At 34.1% G+C, this 20,207-nt stretch overlaps 1 protein-coding gene across 10 annotated transcripts in view; it reads left to right on the top strand.

The window, feature by feature from the left end:
• NOVA1 (NOVA alternative splicing regulator 1) overlaps positions 1–20,207 on the top strand; it is a 166,893-nt gene that overhangs the window by 83,300 nt on the left and 63,386 nt on the right. Inside the window, exon 1 of one of the 10 annotated variants that reach the window (XM_061394906.1) lies at positions 5,681–6,257. The exons of the other annotated variants lie outside the window; for them this stretch is intronic. The gene's annotated coding sequence lies outside the window, so the exon portion shown is untranslated. Of the gene's footprint in view, positions 1–5,680; positions 6,258–20,207 lie in introns of those variants that run through there. 10 annotated transcript variants of the gene reach the window in all.

The following is a 20,207-nucleotide window of genomic DNA, read 5'->3' as shown; positions in this document are numbered from 1 at the left end:
GCAATGCAGGAGACCCGAGTTCAATTCCTAGGTCAGGAAGATCCCCTGGAGAAGGAAATGGCAATCCACTCCCACACTCTTGCCTGGAAAATCCCATTGACGGAGGAGCCTGATAGGTTACAGTCCATGGGGTCGCAGAGTCGGACAGAAGCACACAAGACCTTTAGTTGTGGCATGCAAAATTTTAGTTGTGGCATATGGAATCCAGTTCCCCAACCAGGGATTGAACCCAGGCCCCCTGCGTTGGAAGTGTGGAGTCTAAACCACTGGACCACCAGGGAGGTCTCTCTAAATATATTTTTAAAATATTAATTTTACTTGAAACAACAAAATTCTGTAAAGCAGTTATCCTGCAGTTAAAAAATAAAGTGGCAAAAAAATACTAATTTTACATGAAAAGACTTGAGTTCATCATGTAAGGTTAAAAGAAAGCACTGTCCTACAGGGAGAAAATGTTTTCTTGTATGTTAGTTTATCCATTATAAAATTTTGATAAAAATTACTTCAGTATTGAATGTACTTTCATAAACAACTGCACAGACTATAGAATGTTTAATTTCAAACAAACTTGAAAAAGAATGTAATCTAGTACTTACAAATTGGAACTCTTAGCAATAATTCTTTATTTCCAAATGAAAGTTTTAAAATTTAATCTTTTATACTTATATGTTTATTCTAAACTAGGAAATATGGTGGTTTCAATTTATCACAAAAGTTGTAAAAGAGGTAGTTATTCATAAATGAGAACTCTCTAAAATAAGCTGACATCTGCTATCTAATATATAAAGATAGTGGAAATTCTTTTCTTTTAAAAGACTTTCACCATGATTATTGTACTTTATAAGTCCACTTATTTATTCAAAATTTGGACAACCTAAAGAACTATAGAAAGGAAAACAAAAAGCCCCCATGATCCCAACACAAATACTGGCAAAGTTTTAACTCTCTTCTTAATAAGAAGCTTTCTTTTTCTTCCTTTCTCTGTATAAACAATTGTGATTCTCATAGGAATTGATCATTTTTTCATTCACATGTCATAAGCTGTGTAATGTCAAACATTTTATTAATCACTGCTTGCTAAAAATTAGCTGTTCAGATAATTTTTCGTAAAATGTTTGTAAACTCCTTCATCTGTAAATACTTGCATCTGAATATTTCTTTGTATGGATTCCTAAGAGAGAGATTAGTTTGCAAATAATAAGAAAAGTTAAAGCTCCTAACTTGTATTGCAAAATTGCTTTCTAAAAAGGTAAACCTTTAAGTCTAAAGAGATACACCTAGAATGTAGTATTTGGTATAAGCAGGAAATCTTTTTTTTCTTTTGAAAATTGCTTTCTCAGTTTCATTTTGACAAGAATAATTTCAGTTCCCAGTTGTTTTTAATAGCTTATCACATACATGATTCTTTTATTTCCAAAATATGTTTCAAACCTTGTTTCTTCAGGGTGATCCATTTTTGCCTTTGGTGTGGTGGTGGAGAAATACTAAAATATTCTAATTATTATAGATTTAGAATTGGTAGCATAATGTGCGTACTCATCTTGTCCTTTTTCAAAAATAAAAAATTATGTTTGATTTCCAAATGAGCACTGAAGTCAACTTTTCAACCTCTAATATCAACCCCTGTAGGAATTATTTTTTAATTTTTTGATTCAGTATAATTGGGAATGAATTTAGTTTTCCTTTTAGAGATAACAATGCAGTATTATATGTTATAGTTTATCTTTTCCTGTAGATTCTAAGCTGATCATTGCTTATAGAAATTTATATTTGAAGAACTGTTTAACATGTTTAGCTTATTTCTAAAGTTTATTTTCAGTTAATACTTGTGAATTTGGAAATTAGATATTTAGATTTTAAAACTTTTAGAGTGTATTTTCCAGTTAGGATTTGGAATTGCAAAGAAAAATCCAGTTACTCAATTTTTATCATAAAAATATTTAAAGAAAGCAATGTTTATTTTCCTCATTTTAGAAAATGGTATTAATGATTCTTAATATTTGGTATTTAGAAAGCTAATAATTATGATGATAGTATTAAGATTTTATAAATATCCACATGTATTTAAATGAATAGTATATAGGAATTAAATATTTTTTTCTTTTCACTATGACTGAAATGGTCCACTGAATAACATATTTTTTTCAGAAATAGAGTTAACATCATTACATAAAATTTTTCTTCATTTCAGAGCAAGCACATTTAAGGATATTTTATTACAAAATAACAGTATGATTTATCGTCCCTTTGAAATAAACTATTTGATATAAATCACAGTAATGAATTTATACCATGTTTATGATAAGAGTTTAAATTTGGGAGTACAGTTTACAGTTGACATTTCATTAGAAAAGTTAGAGTTTTTCAGTCCTGTTCCCAGCACAGATTTTGTGTACTTTTTTCAACAAATATTTCTTAAAAATTAAAAATGACATACTATCTATTTTGAAATTGAGGAATAGGAAACTGAGGAATTTGTCAGTGTCTTAGAGTTCAAAGGATATCCCTGTTGAGATGGACTAGTGATTTATATGCTACTATACCATTGTATCACATATGTAACCTATTTATGAGTATATTTTTAAAACATATGTTGTTTCTGAAGTCAGTGTTTCAGTTTTAGTTGGGAAGTGGCAAACAGTAAAATTGGTATTTATAATAAAATTAATTTAATTGTTAAATTATCTTAGCATTCCTAGGTACTTATTTCATTTGGTCTTTTCAACTTATAATTTTATGTTCTTTCAACTGTGTTATACTGCTTCCCTTAATTCTTACTTACGTTATAGATAGGTAACGAGTGCTTATATGCCCTGGTACCTGAAATAAAACAATAAAACAGGGCCTGCAAAAATTCCTGCTCCTATGAAGCTTACATTCTCATAGCCAAGAAAACTAAGAAACTAAATTACTAATGTTATTTCAACAGGAGAAGGAAGCATTGTATGTAGGCAGACCTGATCAAGAAAGACCTGTCTAAGGAGTGATACTTAGGAAGAAATAAGCCATGCAAACACGGTGTGGGTTGGGGAAAGAACATTCTAGCAGAGAGAGCTAGGGTATTTCTAGAAGGCAAATATGGCTGCAGCACACAGAGCAAGGAATAGGTTTTAAGAGAGAAAGTCAGAAAAGTAGGCACTGGCCAGAACATGAAGGACATTGTAAAACACAGTAAAGAGTTTGGATTTTACTCTAAACACACCAGAACTTTGACCATGAAAATGATCTTGTCTTCATTTTTTTCAAAACATAAACACAAATACAGCTAGATGTTGTGTTACATCACCAGGTACCCAGACCCACTGAGAGAAAGTGATACTGTAGAACAGTGTAGAACAGTGGAATAGAAAAAGTTCTTCAGTAAAGAGACCAGGTATGAACCCAAACTTATCCAGTTTATTAATGACAAAGATGACTCTAGTACTATTGTGAAAATATAATCTGGGTTAATTGAGTAGCCAAATGGGAAAAATTGCATATCTTCACCCTTGGTCACACCATTGTGAAACAATAAATAACAGATTGCAGATACGAATATCAGTGGTAAGAAAATTATTAAAGTGTTGGGGAAAAAACATAGAAGAATATCTTTATAAAGACCTTAAAGTAGGTTCAGTTCAGTCGCTCAGTCGTGTCCGACTCTTTGCAACCCCATGAACCACTGCATGCCAGGCCTCCCTGTCCATCACCAACTCCAGGAGTTTACCCAAACCCATGTCCATTGAAACCCATGTCCACTGAGTTGGTGATGCCATCCAACCATCTCATCCTCCATCGCCCCTTCTCCGCCTGCCCTCAGTCTTTCCCAGCATCAGGGTCTTTTCAAATGAATCTAAAGTGAGATGTAAGCTCTAACCAATGTGTGTGTGTGTGTGTGTTTCGAAAAGAAAGTGAAGTCGCTCAGTCGTGTCCGACTCTTTGCAACCGCATGGACTGTAGCCTACCAGGCTACTCCATCCATGGGATTTTCCAGGCAAAAGTACTGGAGTGGGTTGCCATTTCCTTCTCCAGGGGATCTTCTTGAACCAGGGATTGAACCCAGGTTTTCCGCATTGCAGGCAGACGCTTTACCATCTGAGCCACCAGGGAAGTTCCATATATATGTATATATATATGTGTGTGTATATATATATCTGATAAGAATATGCAGTGTATGCTTTTAAGATCAATAGGGAAGTTACAGCCCAGTAAAACATGGGCCAAACAATGGAATAGGAATTTCACAAAATGTGGCCAATGAATTCCTTAAAAAATGACAAATCCATTGGTTTTCAAGGAAGTGCCAATTAAAACCATAATATCATACCATTCTAAGCCCACTAGAATGACTGAAGTAAAAATGACTGACAGTCCATGAATGTAGATTAACTTTTTTTACACTGCTATAAAAAGTATAAATTGGTACAAAATACTGGAAAATCATCAGGGAGCACATCATAAAGCTGAATATACACTTCCCACGTGTGCTGTGCTTAGTTGCTCAGTCAGGTCCTACTCTTCGTGACCTGATGGACTGTAGCATGCCAGGCTCCTCACTCTTCCCATATGGGCTAGCAGTGCTACTCCTACAACATAACAGCAGAAATGAGAACCTGTATTCACCAAAACACATATACAAGGATGTTCACAGCAGCACTATAGCAATAGATCCCACTGAAAAGCACTCAAACACTCATCAACACTAGAATGTAAAATAAATCAGTGCTAAACTCACAGAAGGCTTCCCAGGTGGTGCTAGTGGTAAAGAACCCACCTGCTAAAGCAGGAGACACAGGATGCTTGGGTTCGATCCCTGGGTTGGGAAGATCCCCTGGAGGGGGGCATGGCAACCCACTCCAGTATTCTTGCCTGGGAAATCCCATGGAGAGAGGAGCCTGGTGAGCTACAGTCCATAGGGTCATAAAGAGTCACACACGACTGAAGCAAGTTAGTATGCCCATACTCACACAATGGGAACAGGAATGAGTTAACCAACAAATACAATGACTGAATCTTATAAATGTAATATTGAGACCAAAAAAAAAAACAGTCATAAAAGAGAAAATGCTGTATAATTCTATTTATATATCACTTAAAGTAAACAGAACTAATCTCTGATATTAGAAGTCAGGATAGTACTTAGTCTTGGGGAGAGCAGGCAGTGCTGGAAGGGGGCACAGAGAGACTGCTTCTTTTAATGCTCTTATTCATGATCTGGGGCCTCGCTACGTGGATATCTTTGAAGATTTAACATATACTTCTGATTTTTTACTTTATGTTCATCAGTGTGTGTCCCCTTCTCCTCCTGCCCTCAGTCTTTCCCAGCATCAGGGTCTTTTCAAATGAGTCTAAAGTGAGATATAAGCTCTAACCATAAAGGAAAAAATTATAAATTGAATCATTATTTAAGAACTCTCTTCATCAGACTCCATTAACAGAGTAAATAGGCCATAAAGTGAGCACATGTATTTGCTATACATATATGTTTGTATACATATATATATATCAGTAAGTGTTAAAAATAGCAAGTAATATAATTTGTTGAAACTTGTGAACATGAGAAGGGAAATTTACAGCTTTTGTAAAATATTTCAAGAAATGGCCATGATTTGTTTTTCTTTACAGATGAAGTGTTGCAGTAATTGTTATGGAAAAATAAATAATATGTTTTTCCTTTTATCATTTATTCTTTATCATACTTTTTAATATAAAAAAGCTGCACATCTGGGAAGTCATATTTTTCTATAAATATAAAATAAAAATGATAGAAGTATATGCAATATATACTGAAAACTAAATTTTATAGAGATTAGTAACTCTGAAAGTTTGCCTGCAAATCTTTGAGCCTGGTCATTTGTTAGATAACTTACATGGGATCTCTGTTTTATTGAATAAATTATGAATAATAATTGAGTATGTATTTTGTGCCTGGCAAACTGAGTGCTTCTAACAAACACTAAGAGAAAGTAAAGTTTATATTGTGTACTTAATCAATTTTGAGTGATGAACATATAATAAGAAAATTCTATAATCAGTGTGTCAAGATTTCTGGAGTAGTATCACCTGAGTTTAGTGATTTAAAACTGGACAGTTTTTCCTTTAAATAGAAGCTTGGAGCAATCATACTGCATAATTCCTGGTAGCACTTCATAATCTACGTGAACTAGAACTTTAAGCAAAAGCCATGGAAACCGGCCAGTTTTCAAAAGTGGTAGACCTACCAAGAACATAAGGAATGAAATAAGAACTTCTCTAGAGATTATTTCCATAGCTTTAAGGTAACAAATATTGTCCATTTTTATTTTTATTGCCCATTTTTGAAATACTGTTTAAAAGTTTATAGAGACATTATAAAGACAAGTAGATAATTAGTAAGAAAAAAGAGGGAACGTTGTTAGATATGAGTAGAACGATTAGAAACATGAAAATAGTAATGAGATAGCATATTAATATAATTAAGGTAGAATGATATAAGAAGAAAATGAAAGAAAGACAATGTCAGGATGCAGATTTGCTTTTGAGGATGTGGGCAAATGTGATAGGGGAATGATACTTAAGGGAAATTTGGATAGTATTTAGTGTCCTTGTCCCAGTTCATATTTATTTTTGTATAATAGATTTTTCTTTAGCCAAAGCTCTTAGAAATATTTAATTTAAACTGGTGAAAAAACAGTTTTTATGTAATAAGGACATACTAGTATAAAACCTATTTATTCTTGTGGAAGCTTTGAGTTTGATTTGATATTCTTTGAGAGAATAAGGCAAGGACAGGTGACATGAGAACTGCACACATTCCTTTATTCTTAAAGAAAGAATGAATCTTAAATATTACCTATTTTATAAATTGTTCAGTTGCTAAATTGTGTCCAACTCTTTGTGACCCCATGAACTGCAGCATGCCAGACTTCCCTGTTTTTCACTATCCTCCAGATTTTGCTCAAACTCACGTCCATTGAGTTGGTGATGCCATCCAACCATCTTATCCTCTGTTGTCCCCTTCTCCTCTTTGCCTCAATCTTTCCCAGCATCAGAGTCTATTCCATTGAGTTGGCTCTTTGCATCAGGGGGCCACAGTATTGGAGCTTCAGCATCAGTCCTTCCAATTTTATAGTTTCAACTTTTAAAACATTTTAACTCCTTGATAGTGAAAGTGTTAGTCACTTAGTCATGGCCAAATCTCTGTGATACCATGGATTGTAGCACACCAGGCTCCTCTGTCCATGAGATTCTCCAGGCAAGAGTACTGGAGTTGGTTTCTATTCCCTTCTCGACCCAGGGATTGAACCTGAGTCTCCCACATTGCTAATGTTTGTATGTTGGAGAATTATATTCCTTTATTTAACCCAAATATTTTGTTGCAAATATATAAAACATTAATCTATGAGAATAAATGTTTACCATCACTGTGAACATGACAGTCAGTTTTTCCTCATGGATATTATGCTTGAATACTGTTTAATAGAGAATATATGAAGGTTTTATTTATTTTTTTAAATTGTCAAACCATAGGTGATGTGAGGGTCAGGTATGTACATTGTTGCCTATACTTAAACTCATGGCATGAATTTTTTGCTCTAAGATTTTGGTATTATATAATTGGATTAGGAGTTAATGTTTGATCCCAAGCCCATGAATTTTAAAATTTAAAAGTATTTTATTTAGGTATTTTAAAATAAATGATTAACAGTAATTAATTGCGAGCAGTCTTTTTACACACTTTAATTCTGTTTCAAATATTACATTAATAAATTTTTAGAATATTTTGGCTAAAAACAATGCAATAATATTATATTATCAGTATTTTTACTAAGTAAAATTTATGGAAAGGAATTGAAAATTATAAAGTATTTTAAACAACATTGTGTTGTTTTATTTCACAAATAGCTTTTTGTGTTTTTTTAATTGTTCAGAAGCGCTGACATTTTCTTCTGGATTATTGCCATTTATACTTGCTGTTTCCATGACGACAGGCTTTCCCATGCATGCTTCCAGAAAATCAGATTCCTACTTTAATATGTTAATAATTTTTTTTAAGTACTGCCAATTCGTTAGTTAAGTATGTCCCTGCTTCATTTCAAATAATTGAATTTAGTGCCTATTGTAGCATTTAAGACTTTAAAATGCTACCTTATTTTTAGAAAATTAATTTGTGTAGTTTTTCTAACAAATTCCTTAAAAAATCTTGAAATTGAATATCCTTCATTAGACTTTACCAGGAGAAGTTTGAACCAGTTATGTTTTAAAACAAAAATGAAATTTCCTAGTTGCTAAATGTTAAATCACTATCCTAAAGAGCATCAGTGGATCGTTTTCTGTTGTTAAAATATAAAAGGCAAAGTGCAGCAGAGAATTATATAAAGTTCCTAAAGTCCTTTATTGATTTTACAGATAAAAAGGTTAGGCTTACCTGTATCATTTAGCCTTTGTATATACTTTTGTAGATGTTGAAACCACTAAACATTACTGGCCAGTAGCCATTACGTTAAGTATCAGTCATTTTAAAAGTATCTTTTATACACTCGAAAATTAGGTGTAGTAGATAAAAGTGACTTGAAAGGAGAAAATATAAACTTTTTGTATCTAACGTGAGATGATTATATTTTAAAACACACTTGTATATCTTCTGTGTAATATGTAAACTCAAAGTAGTGTATTGGATGCCTCTTCAAATAAAATCCACTTTTAAGAGCTACATACACAGATTTTTCTGCATCATAAATCATAACATGTTTGGAAAAAGTAAAACCACAATTTCAAGAACTTTGGTATTATGTAAATTCTTTTGTTATTATGTCATATTCATTGTGTTCTTTCCAAAGCTCTTTAAAAGCCTTTAGTATGGATATTAAGCAGTATGGTGAAGTTTGATTGTAATGTCTTTTATGCAGTTAATACTACATACTTTTAAACATTGGAAACTTGGTAATTTAATTATTTCCTAATACATGCTATTTTACTTTAAAAAGTTGTATTATCTATGTAATATATACCATCTTTATAAACATTCATAATCCTTATATGCTATATTTCACAGTATACTAATTTCCTGTATTTATTTTGCATATCTAATAGTTATAGCAAATGAGTTATGGTGACAAACAAAATTTGCATTGGTTTCAGCACCTCTTTCATGACTTCTGAGCAAAAATTAGTCATTTGCTATTGGAATAATCAACTAATTGTTGAATAGAAAAATTAGCTTTATTTAGGAAATCAGTACAAGTGATACTTTGGCTGAAGATTCTTAGAATTTATGCTAATGGCTGTGGATTATCTCATGAATTTTATGAAAAACACTTAATTCAAAATCTTTAATTTTTTATTTATTAAAAGTATAGCTATATTTAGTTTGTAACTTTACATTTTCCATGTTCTTTCTGATATCCTAATTAATAGTGTCATTCATCCCTTCACAATCCTTTAAAGCAAAGGTTCTTAATCCCTGGTCTGTGAAAGATTAGATCTTTATTTCCCTAATTTCTCTCTGATATTTAGGATTTCTGTCAATTATGAATATGAGTTGCAATCACAATATCATTAATGGATCTATGACAGCATTATAAGTAGCAATCACAGATATTTCAACGCCATGTTATAGTATTGAAGACAACTAGAATTTAATGTGATCTGTCTCAATAAAACTTTATTCACAAAAAAATAAGGTAGATTTGGCCTACAGTTAGTAAGTCTGCTGATCCCTGCTTTAGACTATTTCCTCAGACTCTCATTCTCCCCCTTTTACTTCTTGATCCTTTATAGTTAGATGTACTTATGTTGAAAAGTATGAAAAACATTTGTAAATAATTCACATATTAATAATAGGACTGACTTTGTTATTAGCTCATAAACTTGACCTTGAAAGCAATTTCCATAAAAGACTTAAACATCTTCTATAATTCTGGAATAAATAGCCTCCTAGTGAGATAGATTTGAAGTAAAATACATGTTCAGATTTAAGCTTTGGTATGTTCTTTTTAAAAGTATCTTTACAGTATATAACAGTATTTCCCAGGACATAGTCTTGGAACAGTTGTTAGAACAGAATGAGATCTTTCAAGGAAAAGGTGTTCTATAGTTAATTAAGCAAGTTTGAAAAATGCTGGATTTATTTCATTTCACCATAATTCATGGTGTGCATTATTGAACTAAATTTTCAGATAGCCAGTAAACAATTCTGTATAATGATATTTATACCTTTGTTTCCTGTACTTAATAGTCAACTTGACTGTGACATCTTCCCTCAGAAAAGGCTTTCTCCTCCTTCCTTCCTCCCCTCTTTTCCCTCTTCTTCACTTTCTTTAAAAAAAAAAAAAAAAAGCCGATCAGAATACTTGCGAAATTTACTTAAATGAATATCCCATCTATAAACTTGGTTTGACTGTATTAATATCTGGGCTTCCTTGGTGGCTCAGTGATAAAGAATCCATCTGCCAATGCAGAAAACATGAGTTCAATCCCTGGGCCAGGGAAGATCCCCTTGAAAAGGAAATGGCAGCCTGCTCCAATATTCTTGGCTAGGAAATCCCATGGACAGAGAGCCTGCTGGGCTACAGTCCAATGAAGTCCCAAAAGAGTTGGACATGACTTAGCAACTAAAGAGCAACACCATTAATATCTAAGAAGTACTTGAGGTGTAATCAGAATAGATGCATTATGTGTTTTAGTTACTGATTAAATTTCAGGTGACCAACAAAGTATACACATCAATATGGTTTTTCCCGAAGTATAATTTCCACTAGTTCATCAGTCTTTAAAGTACCTCATTTTTTGAGGAATAAGTATTAATTTAGCATACTTTTCTGTACATCTGGGCAGCTTAGCTGTATGTATTGCCCAGAATCCTAGGTGTTAACCGTTTTGTTAGGTAAAAAGAGATTCTAATGAGAAGTTTTCTTTATTCATTGATTTATTAATATTCAACAATATGTATTCAGCATCTCAGATATACCAGCCAGTGCACTAGATGCTAGTTTCATGGGACTTTGATCTTAGGGATGGTACTGTGAAGTTAATTAAATGAACATTTGCAGCATAGCATGATTTTTTTTAGTTTTTTAATTCTTAAAATGGTATTTCCATGTATAGTATGTTTAATGAATTTTTGAATCAGTGATAACCAGCCTTTGTTCTATTCATAATTATATATTAATGTGAATTGCTATTTGAAATGATGTTCATTTTTAAAACGTTAGTGTATCAAACGTGTCTACAGTCTTATTAAGTAAGTGTAAAATATAGCCCACATATATGAGGATTTTTTTCAGTAAATAAGTGCTATAGTACTATAGGATCCACAGTTAGCTGAATCCATGGATATGATAGGGAGGACTGAGAGTCAAATTATATTCAAATTTTCGACTGTGTCGTGGGTCAGTGCCTCTGACCCCCATGGTGTTCAAGATCAATTGTAAATCTATAAAAACTGTGACAAATCATCTGTTTTATATTTGAGTGAGCAGTAAGAAACAGGTTTTTAATGAAGTGCATTTAAAACCTTTATTTCCACATTTGCCATTAGTTTGTTGTTCATGTTCAGGTAAATCAGTGAATCACTCCTTCATGCTGACTCTTGATTTAGATTTGTTTTCACTTTATTCTTAATCTGTACTGTTAAAATACTACCCACCTTCCACAATGTTTTTTAATTGCTTCCTGCCAAGTACATGGAAGCTTTATAAGAGAAAATGTATCTTTAGTCTGATTTTTAAATTTTCTTCTATCAGTTATTTCATTTTAATCTTAACTTTTGTTTACATGTATCATTTCATGTGTTAATGGAGAACCTTCAGAAGATTTTTTGTATCCAGAAAGTAGTCTGGAAACTGTGGATAATCTTATTATCTTTTATTGTTTAACTGTTCATCTTATTCTAAAAACAGCAACCAAGACTACTGAGGGAAGTTAACTAGATCATAAGTGGATTATGAGCTATTTGAGGGCAGAGGCCATTATGTACTTAGATTATATTTCTTTCATGTGGTCCAGAGTAGGAAGTTAATAAAACAATATTCAATGAATCAAACGTGAAACCAAAATAGTAAATCTTTTTTCTGTATTTGCCCGCTTTCAGTGATTATTCCTGGAACTCCCAATTCTAACCATTTTATCTCTTTACCTATTTTCTTCTGGGTTTTCTGTCTGTCCCTGTTTCCTAAAGATTTAGCTTTCATCCTCTCTTCTTCTGTCTGTGTTGCATGCTCTTACTAAAGACCTTCAGGCAGTACTAAAACCACTAGTACTAAAACTGTACTATCTTTAATCTTCACAACTAGAGAGTGTATCAGTTTACAGTACCCAAAAACTTCATTTCTCCATTTAAGTTCTCTCTTCTTTCTTGTGCCTTATTCTGTCAATAGCGTTACCATCATCCTCATCACGAAGATGTAGAACTTTGAGTTTAATTTTTAGTTGTTTTTTTTTCCATTGCTTATAATATCCAATTTTGACAGTTTTATCTCTAAAATTATTTTGCATCTGTTCAGTCTCATTGTTATTGTTTAGTCGCTCAGTCGTGTCTGTGACCCCATAGACCACAGTAGGCAAGGCTTCCCTGTCCTTCACCATGTCTCGAAGTTTGCTCGAACTCCTGTCCATTGAGTCGGTGATGCCATCCAACCATCTGGTCCTCTGTCAACCCCTTCTCCTCTTGCCTTCAATCTTTCCCAGCATCAGGGTCTTTTCCAGTGAGTTGGGTCTTTTCTGATGAGTCGACTCTTCGCATCAGATGGCTAAGGTATTAGAGCTTCAGCTTCAGCATCAGTCTTTCCAATGGATATTCAGGATTGATCTCCTTTAGGATTGACTGCTTTGATCTCCTTGATGTCCAAGGGACTCTCAAGAGTCTTCTCCAACACTACAGTTCGAAAGCATCAATTCTTCAGCTCTCAGCCTTCTTTATGGTCCAGCTCTCACATCCATATGTGACTACCGGAAAAATCATAGCTTTGAGTATACAGACTTTGTCAGCCAAGTTCAATCTCATTAGAACTATAATTTTCATTGACTCTTACCTGAATTGTTGAATAATTTCTTAATCTCTCTATAAGCAGTCTCACTTCTCTCAGTGTATCTTATGCAAGTTTAACAATCACTGCTCCATTCTCCTGCTCAAATATTTGTTTTTGCATTGTCTACTACTAAATTCAGAATCTTTAATGTAGTATTTGAGACTCTCTGCCTATTCTTCTCTAAAGATACATCAGTGAGTATTCAGACTTACTCGATTTTTAAGATGCTGCCTAATTAAGTGCTATATTCTGTATGACACCTTTCTTGAGATATCCTATACTTTGTCATCTTCTTTCAAGACAAACTACTGTTTATTTCATCATAGCACCAAACACAATGCCTTAGACATAGTAAGTATTCAGTAAATATTTATGGACATTTGAAAGAAAGAGAAAAATTTTCTCTATAGCATTGTTATAACAATTTAATACATTTTCCTTAAATAAAATTAGAACCACTTTTAAGTGAAATCATCATTATTATTTGTCACACATTCAATTTAATACTAGCTTTGCTCACTTTAATACCAGTTCCCAATTTATACTATTCTAGATTGGCTTACTTAGCTAATCTAGACAGCTTTCATATCTTTAAACATGTATATGCCTATAACTCTTCCTCTTTTATTTTAAAGATTCATTTTTTTAAATTTAATATGATTATTAAAAAATCATCCAAGCCATTCCTTTCATTTGTTCATTAAATTCTATCCTTAGAATTTTCTCTATTTTGGATATAATACACAAATCTGCCAGCAGTGCAAGAAACCCAGGTTCAACCCCTGGGTTGGGAAGATCCCCTGAAGAAGAGAATGGCAACCCACTCCAGTATTCTTGCCTGGAGACTCCCATGGACAGAAAGAGCCTGGCAAGCTACAGTCCATGGGGCCACAAAGAGTCGGACACAACTGAGCAACTAAGTATGCACAGACAAATGATTTTTAGTGACTGAATAGCCTATGAATCTTTTTCTGCCTTATAATTTTTATCATCTTTATGACATTTCTTTGCATCATATTAAATGTATTTGTTTCCTTAAGTGTCCATAATTTATAATATTTATAGTGTGAAATATGCTTAATTATATATAGTAAACAGGTAAGGTAGAAATAAGTGGCTTTTTATGTGTGAGTTTATAAATTGTGTGTATTATAAGAAATTCTTGTTGATTGAATCTTTATGCTCATCAAACCCAAGTAGGATATATAATTTTTATATTCTTAGATCAAATCATCAATTAGAGACTTCCTAACTACAAATTTTTTTCAAATTGTTACAAGCATTAATGGAAACTGATGAATTTACCCCAAGTTCCTTTTATTCCTTTATAACGTCCCTGGACTCAAGAACGTATTCACTCTTTGAGTGAAAGAAAAAAAGAAAAGATTGCTTTTAAAAACTGCTTAGGAAAATTACATATACTAAGTCCTCAAGAGCATTTCATTTGATGATCAATAGAAGTTAAAATACTACTTTTAGAAAAAAAAGGTTAATAAAAATGTGATATTCATCTTTATGAGAGAAATGAAGAAATGACCTGTCTCTTTCAGTCAGTGCCATATTAGCTATTGACTAATTAGTGATTAATTACATTAATGTGAACAACAGCTATTACTGTATTTACTGAAAAGCATATGAATTCCCAAATATAATACATAGTTCCACATAAGTAACAGAAAATGTTAATGAGCTCTTACATTACTAGATTTTTCTTTCCTTCTCTTATTTGATGAACTCTTGTTTTGGTGAAAAGTTTGTCTTGTTTAGGACAGAATTTTATTCCTTTCAATAGCCTTATTCTTCAAAGGAATGGATTTTCATCACAGTGGTTTTGTGTGGAATTCTTAAGGTATAAATTGGTAATCATTATAAAGTAGTACACATCTATGTTTTGGTTGTGTCTGATTTTTCTAGGGTAGAAGTTATTAGCATGATGAACATATGGCTGGCTGTAGTATAATGGGAAAAACAGCAGAAAACATACTCTTACTGATCTGCTGCATGATTATTTAAATACTGATTTGATCTGACAAAACGAAGAACATAGTGATTTTAGTATGAAATGAATCTAGGAAAAATGTCTGTTTCCAAAGGATAGGATTCAGGACATTAAGCGGAAATACCAAAACATATTAATTAAGCAAACATGTTTTGAGTATCTGTTCTTTTACTTATTTCTTTCAGAATTTATTTTGGACAGCTTGTAAAAAGCACTCTTTACAGTTTTGAATCAAGGGGAGTTGGCTTTCTTTAGCCATAATGCCAAGAAAGTAGCAGTCTCACATGAACAAAAGGATAAGTAGTAGGAAACATGCTTCAGATATCAATTCAGATCTGTTAACCACTGTGACAAGATTTGCAGAAATCTTCAGGCATGCCATTTAGAGCCTAGTTTTGACTTTAATCTATTTTTTCCAAGTTAATAAAATGTATTCCACAGAGGTAATTTTTGCTATCATCTTAATTAAGTCAATGTGCCCTTTACCTGGGTTTAATTACATAATTTTCTTAAAGTGTGTAAATTGTGCTAAGCATTTATTTATAACATGAAACTAATGTAATAAATCAATACTGAAGTGAAGTGGTGAGTGAGTGAAGTCGCTCAGTCGTGTCCAACTCTTTGCGACCCATGGACTGTAGCCTACCAGATTCCTCCATCCATGGGATTTTCCAGGCAAGAATACTGAAGGAATTCCACATCTTTCACTCTGTTCACTGTAGAGCACAGCAACCAGAATGCTCTTCAGTGAAGAAATTGTAAACTGCTAGTTTGTAGATTTATCACATTAACTTGGAACTCTGAGGCATCTGAAATCTCTTCTATATACAAATGAGCTCTCTGTAACATGTCAAGTAATCTTTTTATATGAATTATTTAGCTTGTTTGATTTAGTACAGAAGTGAAATTCAGGAAACTTCAGATACTGTTGAATAATTAAATAAAATAACTCCAGACTTTAATTTTATTTTGTATCAAATATCTGATAACCAATTATGATGTGTTGACAGCCCTTAAACGACAGTTATTTACCTCCTTGTCTGCAGAGACCATTCTGTTCAGGGTCAGCACTGGTCAAGATTTTCGTTATCATTGAGGACTAGAAGACTCATGAAGAATGAAGAGAACTGTGATTAAATCCAGCAATGTGGCCTGATTTTGGTTAAGCAAGAAAAGTTCTTGGACTTCTTAAAGCATATTTATTCCCCGATTCTGTCTTATAATGTTGAATTTCCTTCCTGTTATGAACCCCACATAAAACTATTTTTTAATAATCTACTAAAGGTAGATTTTATGCTCTGAAAGATTATCTAGCCTAATTCAAAAAGTCTATGTAACCTGGAAAAATGTTAGGACTAAAGAAAGAGTAATTTATGCAACTACTGGTAACATCATTGGCCTGAGAATGACATTTCTAAGAATGAGATTTTTTTTTCTCAGAAATGATAAATAACTTGGCACTTATTCAGTTCAGTCACTCACTTGTGTGCGACTCTTTGTGACCCCATGAATTGCAGCATGCCAGGCCTCCCTGTACATCACCAGCTTCCGGAGTTCACTCACACTCATGTCCATCAAGTCGGTGATGCCATCCAGCCGTCTCATCCTCTGTCGTCCCCTTCTCCTCCTGCCTCCAATCCCTCCCAGCATCAGAGTCTTCTGATGAGTCAACTCTTCGCAGCAATGTATTGGAGTTTCAGCTTTACCATCAGTGCTTCCGAAAACACCCAGGACTGATGTCCTTTAGAATGGACTAGTTGGATCTCCTTGCAGTCCAAGGGACTCTCAAGAGAATTCTCCAACACCACAGTTCAAAAGCATCAATTCTTTGGCGCTAGCTTTCTTCACAGTCCAACTCTCACATCCACACATGACCACTGGAAAAACCATAGCCTTGACTAGAGGGACCTTTGTTGGCAAAGTAATGTCTCTGCTTTTGAATATGCTATCTAAGTAAGTGAAGTAAGTGAGTGAAGTCGCTCAGTCGTGTCTGACTCTTTGCGACCCCATGAACTGTATCTTACGAGGCTCCTCTGTCCATGGGATTTTCAAGGCAACAGTACTGGAGTGGATTGCTATTTCCTTCTCAAGCGGATCTTCCCAACCCAGGGATCGAACCCAGGTATCCCGCATTGTTGACAGACGCTTTACCGTCTGAGCCACCAGGGAAGTCCTTATATGAATATGCTATCTACGTTGGTCATAACTTTCCTTCCAAGGAGTAAGCGTCTTTCAATTTCATAAAGTCTGACACTGTGTCCACTGTTTCCCCATCTATTTCCCATGAAGTGATGGGACCAGATGCCATGATCTTCGTTTTCTGAATGTTGAGCTTTAAGCCAACTTTTTCACTCTCCACTTTCACCTTCATCAAGAGGCTTTCAGTTCCTCTTCACTTCCTGCCATAAGGGTGGTGTTATCTGTGTATCTGAGGTTATTGATATTTCTCCTGGCAGTCTTGATTCCAGCTTGTGCTTCTTCCAGCCCAGCGTTTCTCATGATGTACTCTGCATATAAGTTAAATAAGCAGGGTGATAATATACAGCCTTGACGTCCTCCTTTTCCTATTTGGAACCAGTCTGTTGTTCCATGTCCAGTTCTGACTTGCTTCCTGACCTGCATACCGGTTTCTCAAGAGGCAGGTCAGGTGGTCTGGTATTCCCATCTCTTTCAGAATTTTCCACAATTTATTGTGATCCACACAGTCAAAGGCTTTGGCATAGGCAGTAAAGCAGAAATAGATGTTTTTCTGGAACTCTCTTGCTTTTTCCATGATCCAGCGGATGTTGGCAATTTGATCTCTGGTTCCTCTGCCTTTTCTAAAAACAGCTTGAACATCTGGAAATTCACGGTTCACGTATTGCTGAAGCCTGGCTTGGAGAATTTTGAGCATTACTTTACAGCGTGTGAGATGAGTGCAATTGTGCGGTAGTTTGAGCATTCTTTGACATTGCCTTTCTTTGGGATTGGAATGAAAACGGACCTTTTCCAGTCCTGTGGCCACTGCTGAGTTTTCCAAATTTGCTGGCATATTGAGTGCAGCACTTTCACAGCATCATCTTTCAGGATTTGAAATAGCTCAATTGGAATTCCATCACCTCCACTAGCTTTGTTCATAGTGATGCTTCCTAAGGCCCACTTGACTTCACATTCCAGGATGTCTGGCTCTAGGTGAGTGATCACACCATCGTGATTATCTGGGTTGTGAAGATCTTTTTTGTATAGTTCTTCTGTGTATTCTTGCCACCTCTTCTTAATATCTTCTGCTTCTGTTCAGCCCATACCTTTTCTGTCCTTTATCGAGCCCATCTTTGCATGAAATGTTCCCTTGGTATCTCTCATTTTCTTGAAGAGATCTCTAGTCTGTCCCATTCTATTGTTTTCCTCTATTTCTTTGCATTGATTGCTGAGGAAGGCTTTCTTATCTCTCCTTGCTATTCTTTGGAACTCTACATTCAGATGCTTATATCTTTCTTTTTCTCCTTTGCTTTTAGCCTCTCTTCATTTCAGAGCTATTTGTAAGGTCTCCCCAGACAGTCAGTTTGCTTTTTTTGCTTTTCTTTTCCATGGGGATGGTCTTGATCCCTGTCTCCTGTACAGTGTCACGAACCTCAGTCCATAGTTCATCAGGCACTCTATCTATCAGATCTAGTCCCTTAAATCTATTTCTCACTTCCACTGTATAATCATAAGGGATTTGATTTAGGTCATACCTGAATGGTCTAGTGGTTTTCCCTACTTTCTTCAATTTCAGTCTGAATTTGGCATTAGAGGACTATAATTGCTGTATTGTAAATATTGTATCTACTTGAACACATTTTTTTCTGATACACAATTGATGATAATATTTACTAACATTCTTCAATTACTCAGGGCAATAAGTTTTAGATGGACATGTACTTTTATGTACAATTGTTTTTTTTAAATTTTTTAACTACATTGAATGATTAATTTTTAATGTTATTAAGTTTTTTAATACAAATGAAATGAGATTTTAAAATATATTTATTGGGAGTGTGGAATCTTAGCTACTTGACCACCAGGGAGGTCCCAAAAGGAGATTTTTTTTAAAAAGCTCTTTAAACTTGTCTTATTTTTTAAATTATAAAATATTCAAAACACTCTATTTTAATTATTTACAGTGGTGTCATTTTATTTTTAATACGTATTGAGTTTCAAGAGCACTTGAATATGATGAGAACATCTAAAAATGCAGTTGAACAAAAATAAAAATTAGACCAAATCATACTGTTCAGAGATAAATTACTTTAAAAATTTGGTATATAATAAATTATTTCCTACTTTTCTCATGCCTATATGTGTATATTTTATATATATTTTGTAATAAAATGAGATTGTGCTTGGTAAAAGTGAATTAAAGAAAACTAGTTTACTGTTCATCTAATTCATAAATTATGTACAGTTTCAACACTTTTCAACTGTTGTAATTTTTCCTCAAATGCATAGTGATGTCTTGGTTCTGTATTTATTTTATTTGTAAGCTACCTGTTTGCCTAAGTAGAGTTTCCTATAAGCCTTTCTTCAGTGTGTCTGTGGTGGTTGTTCTTCAGTCACTCAGTTGTGTCCAACACTTTGCAACCCCATGGACTGCAGCTAGCCAGGCTTCCCTGTCCTTCACTTTCTCCTGGAATTTGCTCAAATTCTTGTCCATTGAGTCAGTGATGCCATCCAACCATCTCATCCTCTGTCACCCCCTTCTCCTTCTGCCTCAGTCTTTCCCAGCATCAGGATCTTTTCCAATGAGTGGACTCTGCATCAAGTGGCCAAAGTATTGGTGTTTCAACTTCAGCATCACCTGACTGGTTTGATCTGTTGCAGTCCAAGGGATTCCAACACCACAGTTCAAAAGCATCAATTCTTCAGTGCTCAGCCTTTTGTATGGTCCAGCTCTCACATCCATACATGACTACTGGGAAAAACCATAGCTTTGCGTATACTGACCTTTGTCGGCAAAGTGGTGTCTCTGCTTTTTAATACATTGTCTACATTTGCCATAGCTTTTCTTCCAAGGAACAAGCGTCTTTTAATTTCATGGCTGCAGTCACTGTCTGCCGTGATTTTTGGAGCCCCCAAAATTAAATCTGTCACTGTTTCCATTTTTTCCCCATATATTTGCTATGAAGTGATGGGACTGGATGCCGTAATCTTAGTTTGTGAATGCTGAGTTTTAAGCTAACTTTTTCACTCTCCTCTTTCATCAA

The sequence above is a fragment of the Bos javanicus genome, chromosome 21 (assembly GCF_032452875.1).
Source record: "Bos javanicus breed banteng chromosome 21, ARS-OSU_banteng_1.0, whole genome shotgun sequence".
In the NCBI taxonomy this organism is placed as follows: Eukaryota; Metazoa; Chordata; class Mammalia; order Artiodactyla; family Bovidae; genus Bos; species Bos javanicus.
The sequence above is the reverse complement of the archived record's forward strand: the minus strand, read 5'-3'. Positions and strand labels throughout refer to the sequence as shown.